Raw genomic sequence first — 20957 nt, 5'->3', positions numbered from 1 at the left:
ATTGCATTTTTGTCACCTGTTCCTTTTTTTTTAGCTTTTTCCTGTTTGTTCTTTTTTGATTTATGACCTTTCTATTTCTTAGTTAAACATTTTATGTTAATACTTTCAACCACCAATCAGAAACGGTATAAAGTAGTGATATTAAAATGGCAATTAAAATGCCACAGCTGATACTTTAAATCACCAGTTAAGAGTGAATAACGTTAATCATGATATATATTAAAAAGACTCGGTATGATAGCAAACCATATTAAGCCTGCTACCCAAGATCACTCACCATGTAAGATACTTTTGCTTGTCTCAACAGATCTAAAGGAATTACTGTTGCCACATAGCGTCATAATTCAGAAATCCACACTCTAACTATTTTGTTAGTTTATTTCCGATGGCTGAAAACCAATTTTAGTGACACTTATCTTATGTTAATGGAGGAACCGATATTATTACTCTTCTTTACCTCTAAATTCATCACCACCCAATCAAAGAACAAAACATTAGATTCAAAATTAATAGATTAAAAAAGCACTAAAATTGAGCAAAAAATATGTTAACAGAACCATCAAGGGGAAGCATGAAAAAGTTGAAGCGAGTTGAAATACAGCAGTATATGAGCCCATTTTTTTGGCAAATAAAACGATTAGTTCTACTTTTCCTTAATCATCTTCTTTTCACCTTGTTTCTATGTCTATCTCCCTATTCATCATATCTATTCTTTTTAGCAAAACCTCATCAAAAGTATTGTCAAAGAATCTTTCTCCAATTTTCTTACTCTCCAGTCTCCACACCAGTCATATTCCCGATCTTCCTCCTGCAATCACTTCTGCAAAACTACAAAATAAAACACACACTTTCTTTTCCTTGATTAGCTCCTTTTACTATTCTTATAAATACAAAGAATAAAACCAAATAGAAAAAGAAAAATACTGGAGTGACACCATAAAGGCTCCCATAGAGAATCCAAAAAATGCAGAATCATACCCAAAATATTGCTAAAAATCAATATATAAACTCATAATTAGGATAACTAAAAAGCAAGAAACTCTGCATATAAATATCAAGAGATCCATTCACAAATCAACAATTGGACAATCACGTGAGAAGGAGAAAAATTTGAGAGAATTGAGAATCAACGACAGAAGAAGAAAGAATGAGATGAGATGAAGGCTTCTTTTTTCAGTAAATAGATGCGACAACCGTAAGGGAGAGAACGAAGAATGGAAGGCGTCAGTTACTTTTTTTGGTTGAAAGCGTCGGTTACTTTTATTAATTGAGAGAAGCAAAACAGCGACTCGTGGTGTGGAAAAAATTAAAGAGGGACAGTTACATTTTTGTTAGTCAAAGCATATAAATGCCGAAAATAAAGAAAAGGGAATAAAAATGAAAAATTGTCCAAAAAAAGGAAAAAATAGATAAATACAATTGCTGGGCATAGGAAGATGTCACATCATCTTTCATATTCCCAGCTTTATATATATATATATATATATATATATATATATATATTTTGTTTTCTTGAGGCGAGGGTTTATTGGAAACAACTTCTCTATCCACATTATCCTCCCTAGATCCCACTTGTGGGACTATACTGGGTCGTTGTTATTATATTTATGATAATATTTAATTTTTTGATGCTTGTAAGTAACTGAAATCAATTTTCACCTGATAAGTTCAAGTGTTCAACCTTCTCAGTTTTATCTCATTTGGGTTAGCAGCATGTGGAAGTGCGCGGTATTGGAAAAAAAAGAAGAAGGGAGGTACTGTAGCATGAGCTAACTCTTTCCAATCCTGTAAACTATAATTGGACTTGACAATTAGCTAACATCAATCTAATATTTCTCGCACTTTAATTCTTAAACATTAGAAATTTATGTATAAAGAGTTTAACTTTTGGTGGCCTTTTTGGCTTCACGCTTATAGCCTAAAACATTACGATAATTTTCTAATAGGGAATGGAGATTAACACGAGCAGAAGAGAAATGTTATGGGAGACCATAACTCCAATAGGAGTAACTCCACCATGTGTAATGTATTGTTATACTCATGTGTTATGTCATGGGCTGCTTTCCAGACATGCCCCATGACCCCTTGGCCGCGCCCCATGGCGGCCTAGCAAGCCTCACAATGCCTAGCGCCATGGTCGGCCCCGTGGTCTTGGCTGCGCCAAGTGACAAGCGCGCATGTGCCTCTGTCGCCCCACCGATGCCTCTCGCCAGCGCCCAAGGGCTGGCCATTGACAACAGCGCCGCGCGCCCTGACAATGCCGCGCGCGCAGATCCTGATGCCTCGCCAGCGCCCAGCTGCAGGCCCATTCCAACAGCGCCTCGCGCACAGACCCTGATGCCAAGCACCAGTGCCCAGCCTCAGGCCAGCACATCAAGTGTCGCGCGCGCGGACCCTGACCCGCAAGCCAAAGATGCTGCCATCGGACTTAGTTTTTCCTTGTAATAATCTAAGTCCTTTTCATTGTAATCATAGGCTAGTTTACATCATTTTCATTTCAGTGTGCTTCTACAGCTTTATTAGGACTAGTCTTGTCATGTTGGTTTATTTTTTTTAAGCATTATTAAGGGGGACCAAACAATCAAACATTTCAATCAGCATTTTCTGGTGTCTCTCCCCCTCGACACCACATCATTGTAATCAGCATTTTCATTCAGCAATAAAATCATCATCATCATTCAAAACCCAATTCTCTCTCAGCTTCCGCAATTTGCTCACGACATTGGTTTTCCCGCACGGCACTGACAATCTAGTCTAGCGTGCGGCGAGGACCTCATTGGCGGACAACAACCGCACTGACATCGGTTGCTTAGCCTTACGTTGCCCTTCCAAAGATCATCAGGAAGGCGTTGCGTAACAGTTGGTATCAGAGCCTAGGCTCGACATCGGACGAGGGAAAACATTTGCCATCATCACCATTTCTGACCATGGTGAATCATGGGGAGCGTCTAGCATCCCTAGAAGAGACGGTTGACCGATTACGACCCATCGTAGAAACGGTGCCTGATCAAAACAACAACCTAGTGCAAAGGTTGGACGACCTGGACCGCCGAATGCGGCAGGCCGAAAATGACATTGCAAACATCAGTCGTGACTCCGACGAGGACCGACAAACGGCAGCCATTGAAACTGCCAATATTCATGGTAAATTTGAGGACCTCCAACAGGAGCGTGCCGACGATTTAGCCCATCAGCAACATGAGGCAGACAGACTAACTGCCATGCAGCAAACCATAAACGACTTGACTGACAAGCTCAACGTTGTCAATGCTGCCTTACAGAGCCTACTTCGAGAAGGCGATCATCACATCAGGGGTGCAGCAAACCTCACCCCCATTCCACAAAAGCTTAAGATACCGGAGCCAAAGCCATACGACGGATCCCGGGATGCTAAAGAAGTGGAAAACTTCATCTTCGACATTGAACAATACTTCGATGCCGTGGGCCATTTGGAGGAATCCAAAAAGGTAGCGACTGCTGCCATGTATCTTCAAGGTGATGCCAAACTTTGGTGGCGGGTCAAACACGAAGCCATCAAGGCCGGTGAAGATACTCTTCAGACATGGGACGAATTGAAGGTAGCCATACGCCTGCAGTTCTTTCCCGAAAATGTGGAATACAATTCCAGGAGAAAGCTACGGGACCTCCGCCACACCAGATCAGTGAGGGAGTACGTGCGCGAATTCTCCGCACTCATGCTAAACATATGCGACATGGGGGACAAAGACAAACTCTTCACATTCATAGAAGGTTTGAAACCTCATGCCCGTATGGAACTACAGCGACAACGGGTAGACACCCTGCCCAAGGCCATTCAAGCTGCAGAATGCCTTGGCGACTATCATTTGGGAACTCAGAACGACAGGCCCCAGCCGTCTGTCCGAGGGGGATTCAACGGGCACCATCCCAGCAATGGTGGCCCAAGCAAAAGTGGGGGAGATCGGAGTGCATCCAAAACTAAGACTCCTCCCTCCAACAGCAACAGTGCTGCATCCATCAACAACAATCAGGGGAGAAAGCCTCCCTCAGAATGCCGTCATTGCGGCGGGGCACATTGGAACAATGAATGCCCAAATATCAAGGTCAATGCTCATCAGACGGCCGAGGATGAGTTAGACACATCAGACTCATCAGACGACGACCAGGTAGGCGCCTTCAATGCAATTGTTGGCTCTATCCCTCATGCCTTAGCGGGGACCAGTGCATGTCCTCCTAAGAAAACATCAGTCCCGATCACCAGGAAAGGGAAAGAAAAGATGGACGAAGGACCTCCTAAGCAAGTGAGGACCCTAATGTTCGTCGAATTGAAAGTGAACGGCAAGCCCCTTCACGCATTGATAGACACGGGTGCCACCCATAACTACTTGTCATCAACGCAAGTAGAGCGCCTAGGTCTTGTGGTACAAAAGAGCAAAGGCCGCGTCAAGGCTATCAACTCACCACCTCAGACATTGGGTGGAACAGCTACAAATGTCCCAGTGAAACTTGGCCCATACAAAGGAAGCATCGACCTGCGCATCGCAATCATAGATGACTTCGACATCATAGTGGGTTTGGATTTCATGAGGCAAACCAACACCATACCAGTACCATATGCCAACATGCTCCTGATGATGGGAGAAAAAGGGGCAAAGCCCTGCACCATACCATGCTTTCCCATAAAGATGGCCGCTGAAAACATCTCGGCCATGCAGTTGGAGAAGGTAGTCAACAGACATGAACCCCAGGTTCAGGCTACCCTTCGCAGCAACAATCAGCCATCATGTCATCGGCCTCAAAAGACTGGTGACGCTCATCATCGTGTGAAGACTTGTCAGCCATGCCACAAGGATAAGTCGGATCACTCATCACAGCCGGGACCCTCGCAGCCATCACATGTCCCTCAGAGACCATGAGAAAGTGTTTCCCTCAGATTCATCACGGGATTGCCCCAAGTCGGCAATCTTGCATCCATCATGGTTGTCATAGATCAGTTCTCAGACTATGCAACTTTCATAGCAGCCCCGCAAAACATCTCAGCAGAACATACAGCTCGACTCTTCTTCTCGCACATTGTCAAACATTGGGGCCTGCCCAAAAACATTGTTAGTAGGCGCGACTCACGCTTCACTAGCAACTTTTGGACCCATCTCTTCAGGTGCTTTGGGTCAATATTGAGTCACAACACAAACATCCATCCACCATCGGATGGCCAGACAGACCGGTTCGATGACATGCTGGAGGAATATCTCCGCAACTTCGCAACCGGATCACAGAAGCATTGGGTGAAGCTCCTGGATGCTGCTCAACTGTGTTTCAATTCTCAAAAGAGCCATCATACAAATAAGAGCCCTTTTGAAATTGTTACCGGACAGCAACCGCTTCTCCCGAGAACGGTGAATGCCTCAACCATGCCGAAATCTCCTCGAGCTGCCAACTTCTCGAGCGAATGGGAGCGCAACATGGAGATAGTGCGGAGCTATCTCATCAGGGCCCAAGAGCGGGCAAAAAGGTTCACCGAACAAAAGCGTTGCTTTTCCCAACATCAACCAGGGGATAAAGTAATGCTACGCATCCCAAAGCAGTACTTGTTTGCAGAAAGGACCCATGACCCTCGCCTGCAACAAAAATACATCGGGCCCCTGTCCATTGAAAAACGCATTGGGGAGTCCACATGCCAGGTAAAAACTCCATCCTGGTGGAAGATCCATCCAGTCTTCCATGTCAGCCGCATGAAATCATTGCTTCGCTACAACAACAAGCTCAAAGAACAGAGGGGCGCAGACCTCCCATCCAACAATCATCATCATCATCATCATCATCATCATAAGGCTCCGAGGACGGCGCCAACTCACGTGGGGGAGAATGTCATGGGCTGCTTTCCAGACATGCCCCATGACCCCTTGGCCGCGCCCCATGGCGGCCTAGCAAGCCTCACAATGCCTAGCGCCATGGTCGGCCCCGTGGTCTTGGCTGCGCCAAGTGACAAGCGCGCATGTGCCTCTGTCGCCCCACCGATGCCTCTCGCCAGCGCCCAAGGGCTGGCCATTGACAACAGCGCCGCGCGCCCTGACAATGCCGCGCGCGCAGATCCTAATGCCTCGCCAGCGCCCAGCTGCAGGCCCATTCCAACAGCGCCTCGCGCACAGACCCTGATGCCAAGCACCAGTGCCCAGCCTCAGGTCAGCACATCAAGTGTTGCGCGCGCCCACAGCAACACGCGCGCGGACCCTGACCCGCAAGCCAAAGATGCTGCCATCGGACTTAGTTTTTCCTTGTAATAATCTAAGTCCTTTTCATTGTAATCATAGGCTAGTTTACATCATTTTCATTTCAGTGTGCTTCTACAGCTTTATTAGGACTAGTCTTGTCATGTTGGTTTATTTTTTTTAAGCATTATTAAGGGGGACCAAACAATCAAACATTTCAATCAGCATTTTCTGGTGTCTCTCCCCCTCGACACCACATCATTGTAATCAGCATTTTCATTCAGCAATAAAATCATCATCATCATTCAAAACCCAATTCTCTCTCAGCTTCCGCAATTTGCTCACGACATTGGTTTTCCCGCACGGCACTGACAATCTAGTCTAGCGTGCGGCGAGGACCTCATTGGCGGACAGCAACCGCACTGACATCGGTTGCTTAGCCTTACGTTGCCCTTCCAAAGATCATCAGGAAGGCGTTGCGTAACAGTTATTTTGGCATTTTGAGCGTGCAAGCAAGTTGAGCCCTGCTATTTTGTTATGTGTGCCGTGAGTGAGAAGGTGGTCGTAGATCAGCCCTCAGCTCTTCTTTCGAAATTATCGAATATGATGACTTATCAACTTATCTGTTGCCGCAGAGGCGGATCCAACTAACTGACACCAGGTTTAATTGAACCCATAACTTTTGATGCGGAGCATAAGTTTGTATGTAGTATATATGAACTCATAATTTTAAAAATACAATGGGTTCATGGTAAGAACCTTAAAGGCTGAACCATAGAGTTTGAATTCTGGATCCGCCTATGTCTGTTGAATAACTCACTCTCCGATCTCTCACATGCAAATATGGACTCAGGAAGAAAGAAGGAAGATAAGTGCAACTCTTAAAGAAGAGAAACTATTACGGTCCCCTGTTATAAATCCAGTTATGGGACGACACAAGACCAAATCGGAGTTAATATGGAGTAAAATTAGGAGTTCAGGAAAAGGTTTTCTTTTTGGCTTATGGTGCTGGTTCATTAAGAGAGAACCTGCAATCTCTTGAGTTAAAGTACTCAAAGACTGGAATAATTTTCCGCATACCTTTCGCTGAATTCAAATAGCTTTAAATACAAACACTGGTGGATTAATGTTATACCCCATGTTTTCGTACCTGAGAGTACGTCGTAAGTCAATTGATGTAAGCTCGGAAATGAGATCGTCTTTAAAAGTGCATAAAGTAAGTTAATCATGTTACCTTGGAGGTTACAAACTTTTAAGATCATGAATAACAAGTACCAAGAGGGTTGGAAAGCTTAGACGCTAAACGAATCGAAGAAAATAAGTTTCGCCAAAAGTCAACAAGTTTGGAATGTTATAACATGTACTTTTAGGGTGAGACTAGGGTACTTAACATGATAAGGAGGTTATGTTATGAGTTATTTTAGTCATATTATAGTCGTGTGTTACGTTTTTAAGTCAAGCGAGTTGTGGAACAAAAGTTGGCAAAGGTCATCACAAGTTACATACATAATGTGCTGAAAATTAGGTCAAATGTAGCTGCACTTTTCTCCCAATGTACTTGGAATCAATAGATGATCTACATATATTGAAGATCTACGATTCTAGTTTCTAACATATTAAATCATTCGTCGATACAATATCGAACTAGAGAGATATTCACATTTTTGCGAGACCACGCAAGCAACTCCCATGGGACCCACAAAAGTCTGTGTAAAACTTCAGCTTGTATTTAAGTCAATTATATGTCGTTTTAACTCATTTTTCTCCTCCATAACAGTTCCTAAACCCTCCTAAATACTCTCCAAGGGTTCCTCCATGATTCTAGGGTGAAAACCAAAGATTAAAACATGAATCCAACGCTAGAAATCTCGTGGTGCTTGCTAGATTGTATGTGTATATTTGGATGGTTCTTCAAAGGCAAGTAACCTCATATTTCGTGTTGTTATTTATGAATAAGCTAAGAATCAGTCCCTCTATCATATATATTAGAGTTTCAAGGCGAAATACTAGTGTTTACATACCAACTTGAACACAAAAATTGATTCAAGAAGAGAATATAACTCTTATAGTATTATGGTGTGATTAAGGGTTGTTGTGAGCTACACTAGCTGGGTATTTCAAGTTTTATCTACTGCCTAAGGTATGTAAATCATGTTCTTGGTTGTGCCTAAGGTTAATCATGTGTTGGTTGAGTTGTTTGAGTAAATATCTATAAGATAGTAATTGACATGGCATAAGGAATATCTTTTTTTTTGGGTTGTGATAAGGCTATATATATGGTTTGTTGTAGCTGGAAATTATTATGAATAGTTTTAAATTGTTGTGGCTGCTATTGTTAACCTTATCTATATGCTAATTCAGTGGATTGGAGAAGATAACATGAAAAATAAGAGGTTGACGATAAAGGTTAAGGTGCTAGGCGTGTAAACTATATTTGAAGATTATGCTTATGATGTTTTGGGTTGAAATTGATATGGTAAGCATAAGTATGATGTTATAGATGTTATAGGCAGATTCATGGAAAAGGAATTGGATTCAAACCATATTTTTGTTAATCGTAAATCGAGCTTGCCACTCAAAATGGTTGTTGAACTAATCAGAGAGCTTGTTGTGAATTATATTGTTGTTATTTTGGTTGTTTGGTGACTTTTGGCAACATATGGGATGCAGTACAAATAGGGAGGTGCTGTCCATTTTCTTGTAGAATATTAGTTTCCAAATATGAGAGTTACAATGCTTATATGATGACAAAAAAGTCGATTTACTCATTGTAGACGTAAGAGGATCATATTGAGCTTTCTTGAATTGGATGGAAGATTTCAAAGGTATGTTAAGGCACTTCCTTCTTTCTTTTGGCATGATCTAAAATGAAATTAACATAAACGATACGCTATTTCATAATGGATCTACTCCTAGAAACTAAGGCTATCCATATTGTTCTTTCCTTATAAAGTCATTATAAAGCATGTATGTATGATCCTTGAATCCTATTGAGGTTTATATTGATGGTATGATGTCCATAACGTGAATCGAAGGTGAAACGACCATACGTCACCCCGAAAGTTTAGAACATGATTTTATGAGTCCAGCATGCATTATATATATGTATCGACTTTACTCTACCGAGCCGCGCTATAGTCGACCGAGTACGACACCTATTGTGCAACCATTGATCAGTTGGGTTCACCGAGCTTAGCAGAAGGTGTTGGTGCACTCCACTTGCTCCGGAGTTTCCTATTTGGTCAGTATGATTTGGACATGTATTGATTGGTATGGCAGGGCCCTGTCCCGACCTTTATGGTATTTATGTACTCTTAGAGGCTTGTAGACAGATGTCATGTATATGAAAGATTGTATGGCCTTGTCAGCCTATGTTGAGTGTACGAGTGATCATTTTAGTCTTATAGGCCCATATGGCACATGTATAAGTTTGTATTACATTCGTCCTATGTCGAGTACTACCTTTTATTTTATTTTGGTTATATCATGACGGCCCTTCCGACCCAATTATCCATGATGGTATGATAAGAAAGATACGTTACGTTGGTACTCGGTTGGGTAAGGTACTGGGTATCCGTCGCGGCCTATCGGTTTGGGTCGTGGCAATTGACCACCCACCTAAAAATGAAAAAATAACTTCCTAACACAACTTGAATGAGAAAGTGGCCGACTACTGATAATTGCTACTACTAATAACAGTTGGCCTGCTACTAATAACTGCTACATGAAATGTATGAACATAACCAGTAGATGCCTAAAGTTGCTGAACTCATCTACTTCCTGATCTTTTGAAACTTTCCATGTGTAAATTGTTGGTAAACTAAAGGGGTGCTAACATTACTCCCCTTCTTCAAATTTTGCTTTTCCTTAAGCGGGAAGTGTGAAAAATATTATTAGTAGTCAAATTAGTGCTAGGATTTGATTTTTGTGCGTCAAATTCTTTCTCCTCTTCCTCTACAAATTCAAACCAGAATAATTTTTTTGCATTGATGGCCTTGGGTGAATGGTCCATCACAATTAAAATAAAGTCCCAGGGCATATTTCTCCATATTAGATCTGATTAATTATTTTCACAAATCTGGCGTGTTGTTGAGGTGAGAAATCTATTGTCTTGGATCTACGGACATCTGATAATTCCAAATGAATGGGTCGTACCTTGCATTCATAAAGCCTGGACGCACTCATTGTTGTAGCCAAATCTGGAGGATTATGCAATTCTATTTCAGTTTCTATATAGTCAGCAAGACCATTGATATAAAGTTCAATTTTTTGTGACTGTATAAGGGTACCAACCCATAAAACAAATTGCTCAAACTTTTTATGGTAATTTGCCACAGACCCGATCTGACATTACTAGCTAATTTTCCCAATTTCTGACATCTCATTGGTGGCCCAAAATGAAGGTTATATTGATATTTGAATTCATCTCAAGGCGTTTGAGGCATATCTGCCTCTACTTGATAGAAGCAGAATTGTACATTCCTATCCAATGAAAAGAGGCAAGTCCAACCTTTTCTTCTTCTGCAATTTTATGGTGTTGAAAGAAGTTTTTGCACATGTTCAACCATCCCAAAGAGACCTCTTGGCCACTAAAACATGGGAAATTCAACTTTCTATATCTAGGAATGCTAGAACTTCCTCTAGTTTCTACTCGTGGCCTTCTTACCTGTAACTACCTAGATGGTCATTATGAGCATTTGCATTCCATTCAGCTATTTGAAGTGTTGAGTAGCTTCATACGATGTATTATGACTGGTGTGAATCATCGGTTTTGATTTTCATGTAATTCGAGATTGAATTTGAAGAATGATTCTCAACTAGGAAGCTTAAAGTTGGAAGATTTGACCAAGTTTGACTTTTGTGTATTTGACCCCAGATCAAAGTTTGGATGGTTTCATAAGGTCCGATGGTGATTTTGGACTTGGGTGTATGCCCGAGTTTGCATATGGATGCTTCTAGAAGGTTTCGGCACTATTTGGCGAAAATTGGCAATTTGAAGGTTTGGAATGTTTATAAGATTGACCGGGAGTTGACCTTGATGATATTGGGTTCAAATTGTGGTTCCGATAATTTGAATAGTTTCACTAAGTCAATTGGGACTTATGTGCAAAATTTAAGGTCATTCCGAGTTGATTTGATATGGTTCGACATGAGTTTTGGAAGTTCAAAGTTCAAAAGTCCATTAAGTTCGATTTTGAGGTGAGATTCGTGGTTTTAATATTGTTATGTGGATTTGAGGTCTATAGTAAGTCCGTATTATGTTATGGGACTTGTTAGTATGTTCGGACGGGATCACGAGGGGCTTGGGTGAGTTTTAGATAGGTTTGGGTTGTGCTACACGCTTATTAAGCAAATGAGATCCAATTTCTGTTTTGATTGAAACATTAGATATGTATCACAATTACGAATCCATATAAAAATGAATCGTCTAATTTGGACATCGTCTAAACCAAGTTATACTCATTTTAGTGTCGGGGAAGAGAGCTGGTTCTGTGTTTCGCAGATGCGAAATGTCACGACCAAAACCAAAAGACCACAATAGGCACCCGGTGCCTTACTCAATCGACTACCAACGTAGCTTATCTTTCTTATCGTACTATCATGGGTTAAAGAGCCGGAAAGGCCATCATTAGATAACCAGAATAAAACATAAGGAGATACTCGATATAGGATGACCCAACATCATATACAAACTTGTACATGTGACATACGGGCCTATAAGGCCGACATGATCATTTGTAAACTCGAAGCATAGGCCGACAAGGCTATACAAGTATCCATATACATGACATTTGTCTACAAGACTCTAAGAGTACATAAACGTCATAAAGGCCGGGATAGGCCCCCGCCATACCAATCAATATATGTCCAAATCATACTGACCAAAATGGCAACTCCAGAGCAAGTGGAGTGCACCAACACCTTCCGCTAAGCTGATAACCTACTAGAAGGACCGTCAAGCTATCTATCGAGACCTGCGGGCATGAAACGCAGCATCCCCAATCAAAAGGGTGTCAGTACAAATAAAGTACCGAGTATGTAAGTCTTGAAAAGCAGTATAAAAAAGACATGAAAGAAACCTGGAGTAAAGGACTCAACTTGTAAGTCTGAACATCTCTCTGAATCATGAAACATTTATAATGTCATGTATATGCGTATAAATGCCATATCATGCATAGGTATATGTGTGCATAACATCATCAAGCCTCTGAGGTCATCCCATCATATCATCTTGGCCTTTGTGGGCGAAATTATCAACGTATACCAACGGATCAGGTGGTGGTGCGTATATAACACTGTAAAGTTTTCCCATATCCCAATCTCATCTCATACTTTGTAACTTTTACCCATCCAATGTTGATTCACCTTAATATTGATCCATAATCTACCACTGATAACTTGAAACCTCTGACATAATACATTATCACTAGGGCTCACGTCGTATCGGGGAATATTTGAAGTGATTTTCCTGATCCACCTAGGGACGATACTTTTCTTTAATAACCGTATTTCATAGCATTGCAACATGATTCATCTTATGGGGGAGGATGTAAGGCCCAGTAAAATTTTACCTAAAACCCGAGGTTTTGTGGTGCCAAGGTAGACTTATATATTGATGATATTCAATACAAGATTTTTGGGTTGAACAACGCGTTGGGGAGTGTAAGAAAATTGTGGGTAGTGCAGGGCATATCTGCGGTCCATTCTGTGATCACAGAACTGATCTGCGGACCGCAGATCTGCCGCAGAGTGAAGCAGAGGATTGGCCAAACTTTGGGAGTTATTTTTCTATCAATTATGTGGCCGCATAATCGTTTCGCGGGCTGCACATTCGCCGTAGAAACCAGCATGATTTTAGAAGGAGGTTCTGTGCTCCCTTCTGTGATCTCAGATTGGTCTGCGGACCGGAGACCTGTCACATACCTGCACAGAAATGCCCAGTTCTGGAAGGCCATTATGCGGTCCATTTGGTGGACTGCAAAATGCTATGCGGTTGCATATGCAACCACAGATCTGCATCGCGACTTCATTTTTTCTAATTTTGTAACCTGACCCTATTTCGATATATAGTCGTTGAAGACCATTTGTAAGGTAAAAATCTGATGTTTTGAGAGTGGGGAAATGCTCTAGAGTGAGAGGAGGGTTCCTAAGATAATTGTTTACCAATATTTTCTCAAGTCTTGAAGAATTCACAAAGAAAAGTCACAAGGGCTTCATCCAAGAGGTAAGGTTTCATACCTTAGTCTTCAATTTCGAGTTTGGGGTAGAAGATGGATAATGTGGAGTGTGATTCTTAGGTATACGGGTGTTATCTATGCATGCATGTGTCAACAAAGTTGTAGGAAAGTTGTTGAGCTAAAAAGGGTAGATATTGGGTTGTGGGATGAAGGAATCCACCATAGGAGGACCTTGAAACCCTAATGCACACCTAGTGTTTGATAAAATGCTCAAATGAGCTGGAACTATGAACTTCTTCCTAATTTGTGTTCAATTTTGCTATATTTCTAAATAGATCGAACTGGCTAAGATTTTCGAAACATTGTAATAATTTAAGGAGCTCGAGGCGAGGTATGTTGGCTAAACTTCACTCTTAGAATTGAATCCCACGATGTCCTCGTAAGTCCCGAGATGTTCACTATAAATTGATTATTCCGAATATGCATCGTGTCAAAAGATATATGTTCAATATGTATTCCAAATATCTAAACATTATAACTTCAAGTCGTGTTTTAAATGAAAGCTATTATGCCATATTGTGTAAGAAATCTCAAGGTGCTTAAGACTCTTATTTGCTCATATGTTTACTTAAAGTATTGAATAGAAATGCTTTCTTGTTGATGATTCGTGATGTTGTTTGAAAGTGAAAGAGGTGAGCATGAAATATGAAATACGACCAACGTGCCAAGAATGATATTACAATTGGGGCCATTAGAGCCAATGAAACAAAGAGACATGTAAAATATAAATGAAATGAGTTGTAAATCCTTTAAATAAATAAATACTTTTGGAGTATCGTTAGTCACCGAGGAAGGGTAGGTTGAAATAACCTATCATCGAAACTACATGTGCCGGTGTAGGAGTGAATGATGATTATTCCCCTTATTAGGGATGAGATTGATGTGATGATAATATTCCCCTTTATTGGGATGAGATGATTGCTAGAAAAGGGTGATGTTATTCCACACGGAATTGTGGTAAGACAGCCTAGCCGATTGAGTCAAGATCGAACACCATACCACACACATGGTGGTAATTGTGCTTGAGATTATTGTTGAATCAATGATTGAGATTGAGATTGAGATAATAATTGTGATTTTGGTTGATGTCTTTGGGTGAGACGGCCTATCCAATCGGGCCGTGATCGGACTCTGTGCTAAAATAACGGTGGTATATCGGTGCTAAAGATCTCCCAACCTAAAATATGGAAATTTACTTAAAATGTTTTAGGTATTGTTTGAGACTCCCTTTGATTTTATGATTGCTCTTCCTTGTGATATCACTCGTTCTATTGAGAGGGTATTTAATCATTCATACTAGTACTATTCTATATGTACTAACATCCCTTTTGCCGGGGTGGATGCAGGTGGTTCCACAGTAGGCGGCTTTGATCATTGATATCGGTACACCCTCTTCTCAACTGACTTGGTGAGCCCCACTTTATTTTGGGGTCATCTATCTTTCGTTCCTTGTATATTATGTTTTCAGATATAGCTGGGGCCTTGTTGCTGGCACTATCATCGTACTTTTTTGTATCTATTAGAGGCTCCGTAGACATAGTGTGGGTTGTATATTGGTTTTGGGAGAGTCAAACTTATAATGTTGTATTTGTACCACACGTTCCACTTCAAACTATGAATGTGTATATATCTTGAACTTTATAAATGATGTAACTAATAATAAGGAATATGAGTTGTTTACATGATCCTCACAATTGTCTAATTAATGAAATAAATCTTTTCTTTATTCATGAGTGAGTTCGGGCAGAAGGTATTGTACAGGTTTGCTCGGTCGGGTTATCTCGGTTGGGCGCCGGTGGCGCTCCCAGAGGTCGGGGCATGACAATATTCTAATCCCGTGCAATTCATGAAATCCCTTTCTCATTAAATCATTACTCAATCAAAGGCCTAAACGTCATACTCTTATCTATTACAATAACACCATTATTCTACTACTAAGGCAGCATTCCATTTGTTCTAAGTGCTCCTAGTCTTAGACTCCTCCGAGTTGATTCAAGCTATATTGAGCTTTCTATAACTTACGGAAACCATCAGCTCTCTTGTTTTGATGAGCTTAATCCCGAGGCCTTACTTATTCTTGTCACCTTCTCACTTATCTTTTCATATCCTTACTCATATCTACCTAAAATCTTATCTCTCTATGATACTTTAGCTTGCGACCTACAAATATCTATTCATACTAATCGCACCCTTCCTTTAACTTGCTAGCACTATAGATTTCCTTTCGTGCCTTCTCACTTGCCTTTAAATATAGGCAATTACTTTTGTTGGTCGTTTTGACACTTGCTGCATGAATGATTGGCTTATCTTAGTGCCTACGAATACTGGAACTTCCTGTAACTCATATGATCTAAAATATCACTTTTGATTTTTACTTCCCGTTCATTAGCCATGATAGGTTCCACTTTTTTATGGAGTGCATACAATGTTGTAGTGAGACTGTTGTTACAAGATCATTTTCTCTTTAGGTCACTATGCTTAGGTTGAAGCCTTCTTCCTTATTTCTTTAGCTAGTCTTTAATTGTAGTACTTAGGGGAGACCCTCTAACTCCTGTAAAGCTACGAGCTTATTACATCATATACCTGACAGAATTTTTGATGTTCTTGCTCGCCTATAATTATCCCTAGTTACTTACCTCTGCGCCCTTGTGCTCGTAGGGTTGCTTCTAAATTGAATTTTTTTACTTTCTTTCTAGTGGCACTCTTTTTTATTTCTGAAACACTTATATGGTACTTTAACTACCCCAACTCCTATCTGAATATTTCTCAAGGATTATGATGCCATATCTGCGGGACTGAATTCACTATGTTGGGGTTCACTACGTTTATCTTGCACAATCTGTTGATTTATCTATATCCTCTTGTCTAGACATAACTAGGCTCTTCCTGAATCAATTACTAACTACTCGTTGGTCTATTCTCATATCTATATTCTGCATAATCTCTCTTGGTATATGTCTTTTGTCTTAACTTACCTCTCGTACTGTCTCCTGATGTATCAAGTGTCCATTCGTACTTTTTATTAATAACATCCTGGCTGGGAACTCTTACTGCCTCTCCCGAGCGTCGTGCTTGCACAATATTCTAGAGTCACAACATATCTATAGGATCTTAATAAATGCAGCCTTATCTCATTCGCCTTTTTACCTCATTCTTCTTTTACCATTCGATAGTTACCTGAACCACTTAACTCCGACTTAATACCACACCACATCATCTTTTCCTCTTTAGGGGAGTACTAAGATTTAGTGTTACGACGATCTACCTATAGATGTTTTACCTCTTCATCTTTGATGTCTTTTCACATCATCGATGACCCTTTAATTGCCTTACGGCAACCCTTATGTACCAGGGATAACTGAATTCCTTATGCACAAGGGTGACGCCTAGTGTAACTGGAACACTTAGTCCTTTAAGCTCTATTCACAGTTCTTGCTTTAAGGAAGCATCTTTATGAATGAACTTTAAAGGTCATTCTTTTGTTTTTTATTCTATTATTGCTTGAATGCTATCTCTGAAATTCTCACGTGCCGACAATTATCAAATCCTTCGGTCCCTAATTCATGTTCATTTTATTTTGTTCATTGACCCATACTGATTTCTATTACTCTAGGGGTCTAACTTTTCCTTCTGATGATCACGTTGGAGTCACCAACTTATTTCTCGAAACGAGGACAAGACTTTATGACTTATACTCTTTTATTGTTTCAAGGCATGTCTCTTCTTGTCTATCCTTTCACTTGACTATAGACTCTATCCTCCTGTCATATTTTGATTTACTGTTATCACTCATTTTTCACATCTTACTCATAATGCATCATTTACTCTCTTCTTATTCTCCTGCTAATATTTTTGTCTATCATTTTATTCTGAAAAATTCAACAAAATATTCTTTTGCTTTTAGCTCCCCTTGCTCTATCTACTGGCTCTTCGGGTCGCCTAACATTCTCTCTTGACTAGGTACGGGAGCCATACTCAGGTAAATTATCATCACTTCTAGAATTCCAGTGCCTATCTTCTGAACTTTCTGAACAATCTAGTATTCATATCTAACTGCTCTATTCTAGAGTGCACCATCTGAGTGTCTCACAAGGAGATCTATTACCACGTTTAGACTATCATTCGAAAATGATACCTAATGATAACAATCCATCCACCATTTTGGGTTACTATAACCCCAGCTGGATCTTGATATCCCATCCTTCTCTTAAACTATATATGTTAGCTCCCATAGGGCATAACTGAGATGGGTGTGGCCAATTGTAATCTCTTATTGTCAATAGTAACTCAAAATGCTTATATTTCTCTGTCTGAATTGTAAATACTGATAATCTTCACTAACTGGGTACCTCGTGCCTTTCTTCACGTTGCTTCTTTTATTGTTTAAACTTGTATCTATCTTCTGATTATCTTATTGCATTTGACCATATGGGTGGATAGATATTCATGCCTTAAGGTTCCTTATGAAGAAGCTTACACTTCTTAGTACACATAATATCTATTAAAGACCTCATATTTACTCATCATAAGCATGATGCAAAATCGAGTACCTCTAACTCAACTCTTCCACAGCCACATTCAATCTCTTACCAACTGTCTTTCTCGATGCAGGTATCGTTGTATTACGAATAAAATAGAAGGAGTTTCAATTCTTACAATTGAGCTCTACCACGCGATCTACAGTAAGAAGAAAGAGTGACTACTCTGATACAACTTTTGTCACAACCAAATCGAAAGACCGCAATGGGCACCTGGTGCCTTACTCAACCGAGTACCAACGCAACATATCTTTCTTATCGTACTATCATGGGTAAATAAGCTGAAAAGGCTATCATGAGATAACCAGAACAAAACATAAGGGAATACTCGATATAGGACGACCCAACATGATATACAAACTTGTACATATGACCTACAAGCCTATAAGACCGACATGATCATTTGTAAACTCAAACTATAGGCTGATAAATCCATATAAGTATCCATATACATGGAATTTTTCTAAAAGCCTCTAAGAGTACATAAACATTATAAAGGTCAGGACAGGGCCCCGCCATACCAATTAATACATGTCCAAAGAAAACTGACCAAAATGGCAACTCTGGAGCAAGTGGAGTGCACCAACACCTTCTGCTGAGGTAATAGCCTACTTGGAGGACTTTGAAGCTGTCTATCGGGACCTGCAGGAATGAAACGCAACTTCCCCAGGCAAAGGGATGTCAGTACAAATAAAGTACCGAGTATGTAAGTCATGAAAAGTAGTATATAAAAGACATGAAAGAAACTTGGAGTAAAGGACTCAACCTGTAAGTATGAACATCTCTTTGAATCATGAAACATTTATAATGTCATGCATATGCGTATAAATATCATATCATGCATAGGTATATGTGCGCATAACATCATCAAGCCTCTGAAGGCATCCCATCATATCATCTTGGCCTTTATGGGCGAAATCATCAATGTATACCAACTGATCAGGTGGTAATGCGTATATAACACCGTAAATTTTTCTCATACCCATATATATATATATATATATATATATATATATATATATATATATATATATATATATATATATATATATATATTATAGATCTGTATATAATGCCATCTGGTCATGGGTCAATGTACATGTATAAATGAATATAATGCATACGTAAGTAAGTCAATAAGATCTCTCGAAAATTAATAAGATCAGTATGCCTTCGGTTAATATCATAAAAGAAACTTTATCAACTTACGTATTTTCTGAGACCCACGAACAGACGATATAATAATAGGACACATAGGGAATCAAAAACATAGGCACCCCTAGTACTTTTATGAATAGAATTATTTGTGAATGTTGCGTGTTTTGCTTGTATTATATGGATCAGGCAAAAAGGAAAGAAGGAATAGTCTTAACATACCTTAACCTTGTTGAGTCCTTAATACCTTCATAGCAACTCTTCAAACAACTCCACTCAATCTACCATAACTGAAGGAGATTCAAAATCAGTGTTGAGTAAAGGCTAAGTCCGTAACTTATGCTAGTAGCTTGTTGACGTATATTCAGAAGCATCTCCCCTATAAAAAGGGCATACTCGATTACGATATACCAAAATCAACAACCAGAGCAATTCGGCAATATATAAGTATCAATAGCAAGACACCATATAAGAACAACAAGTCACAACTGTTTCACGACGAGCGACAAGCTCCTATCGGAACATGTATACCCATATCAACCCTTGTAAACTTCTTACTTTAACTTATAAGTATCATTGACATGATAATGAAGCCATTCATCAATAATTTCATCCTTATACCATATATGCATAACAAAGAAAACAATCTGCAACTCCAACTATCCTCAATTAGCAACTTTATTCTCTAGTTCATGTCTATTACATCCATTTAACTTAATCTACATCAAGATAACCTTAAGCTCATGCAAGGACACAATATAGTTACCTCCTACAGCAGCTTCAAGTAAAAATCCAAGTTATATTTAGCCGACTACATCCCTCAATGGCAATAAACTACCATAGAAGTGACTTAAGCTAATCTTCACTTCCAATCTCAAGTTTCATATGTTTCTTTCATCAATTCACTTGATAAACATATAGACATGAATAGAAACAGAAACCATATCATAATAAAGTTATTTGTCCAATTTCTAGCCATGATATATATATATATATATATATATATATGGAATTTCTAGAGTATTGTTTGCCTTGCTCAGTATTGAATTTGACTTGTTCGAGGTAAGTAGCTTATCTAAAATTAGATTTGAGGGTATTTAACTCTAGGAACGGTGTTATAAGAGATGTATTAAGGTGACATACATGCTAGGTGACGAGCGTGTTGACGCACCAGGGAAATCATGATTCTAGTTAACTATTAGACTATGACCGGACTTGTTTTGCTGTTATATCTTGTTACATCCATGTTCTCCCTACTTGTATGATTGTATGAGCCGTGAATCGTGTTAGAAATCATGTTTAGGCTATGTGCTTATTCGATTGAGACTAGTGAGGCTATTTCTATTATTTTGAGTTATTTGCTCTAACTGTAATCATACACTCAGTCATGATTCTTCATTTGTGTATCATATCTCAGTCCCTGCAGGTGCAAAAAAAGGTCCGCAAAAGCGAAAATGACAACTGGAAATGCGCAAGTGTAGCTCTTTGGGCACAAAAGCAAAAATACCTGTGTATAAAAAATCAGGCTGCATTCTTTTAGTATTTTGAGTATATCTTAAGTTCTAGAGGTCCTATTGAGGTGACTTTTGCAGCGTTATTCTCGTATATTCATGAGGGTTAGTATCTAATCTCAATTTTTGTATTTTAACATGATTCCAGTAGTTTGTTTTTGAATTAATCCATATTTTGAATGGAAAATTGGGGGGGTTTTATCAAAAACTTTTCTAAAGAGAATAATTGATATTTGAACATCGATTTGGAGTCGGAATTGATTGAAACTAGTATAGTTGGACTCTAATTGAATGAGTTATTAGATTTTGTGAGTTTTGTCAGGTTTC

Source organism: Nicotiana tabacum, chromosome 8, assembly GCF_000715075.1.
Source record: "Nicotiana tabacum cultivar K326 chromosome 8, ASM71507v2, whole genome shotgun sequence".
Taxonomy (NCBI): Eukaryota; Viridiplantae; Streptophyta; class Magnoliopsida; order Solanales; family Solanaceae; genus Nicotiana; species Nicotiana tabacum.
The sequence above is the reverse complement of the archived record's forward strand: the minus strand, read 5'-3'. Positions refer to the sequence as shown.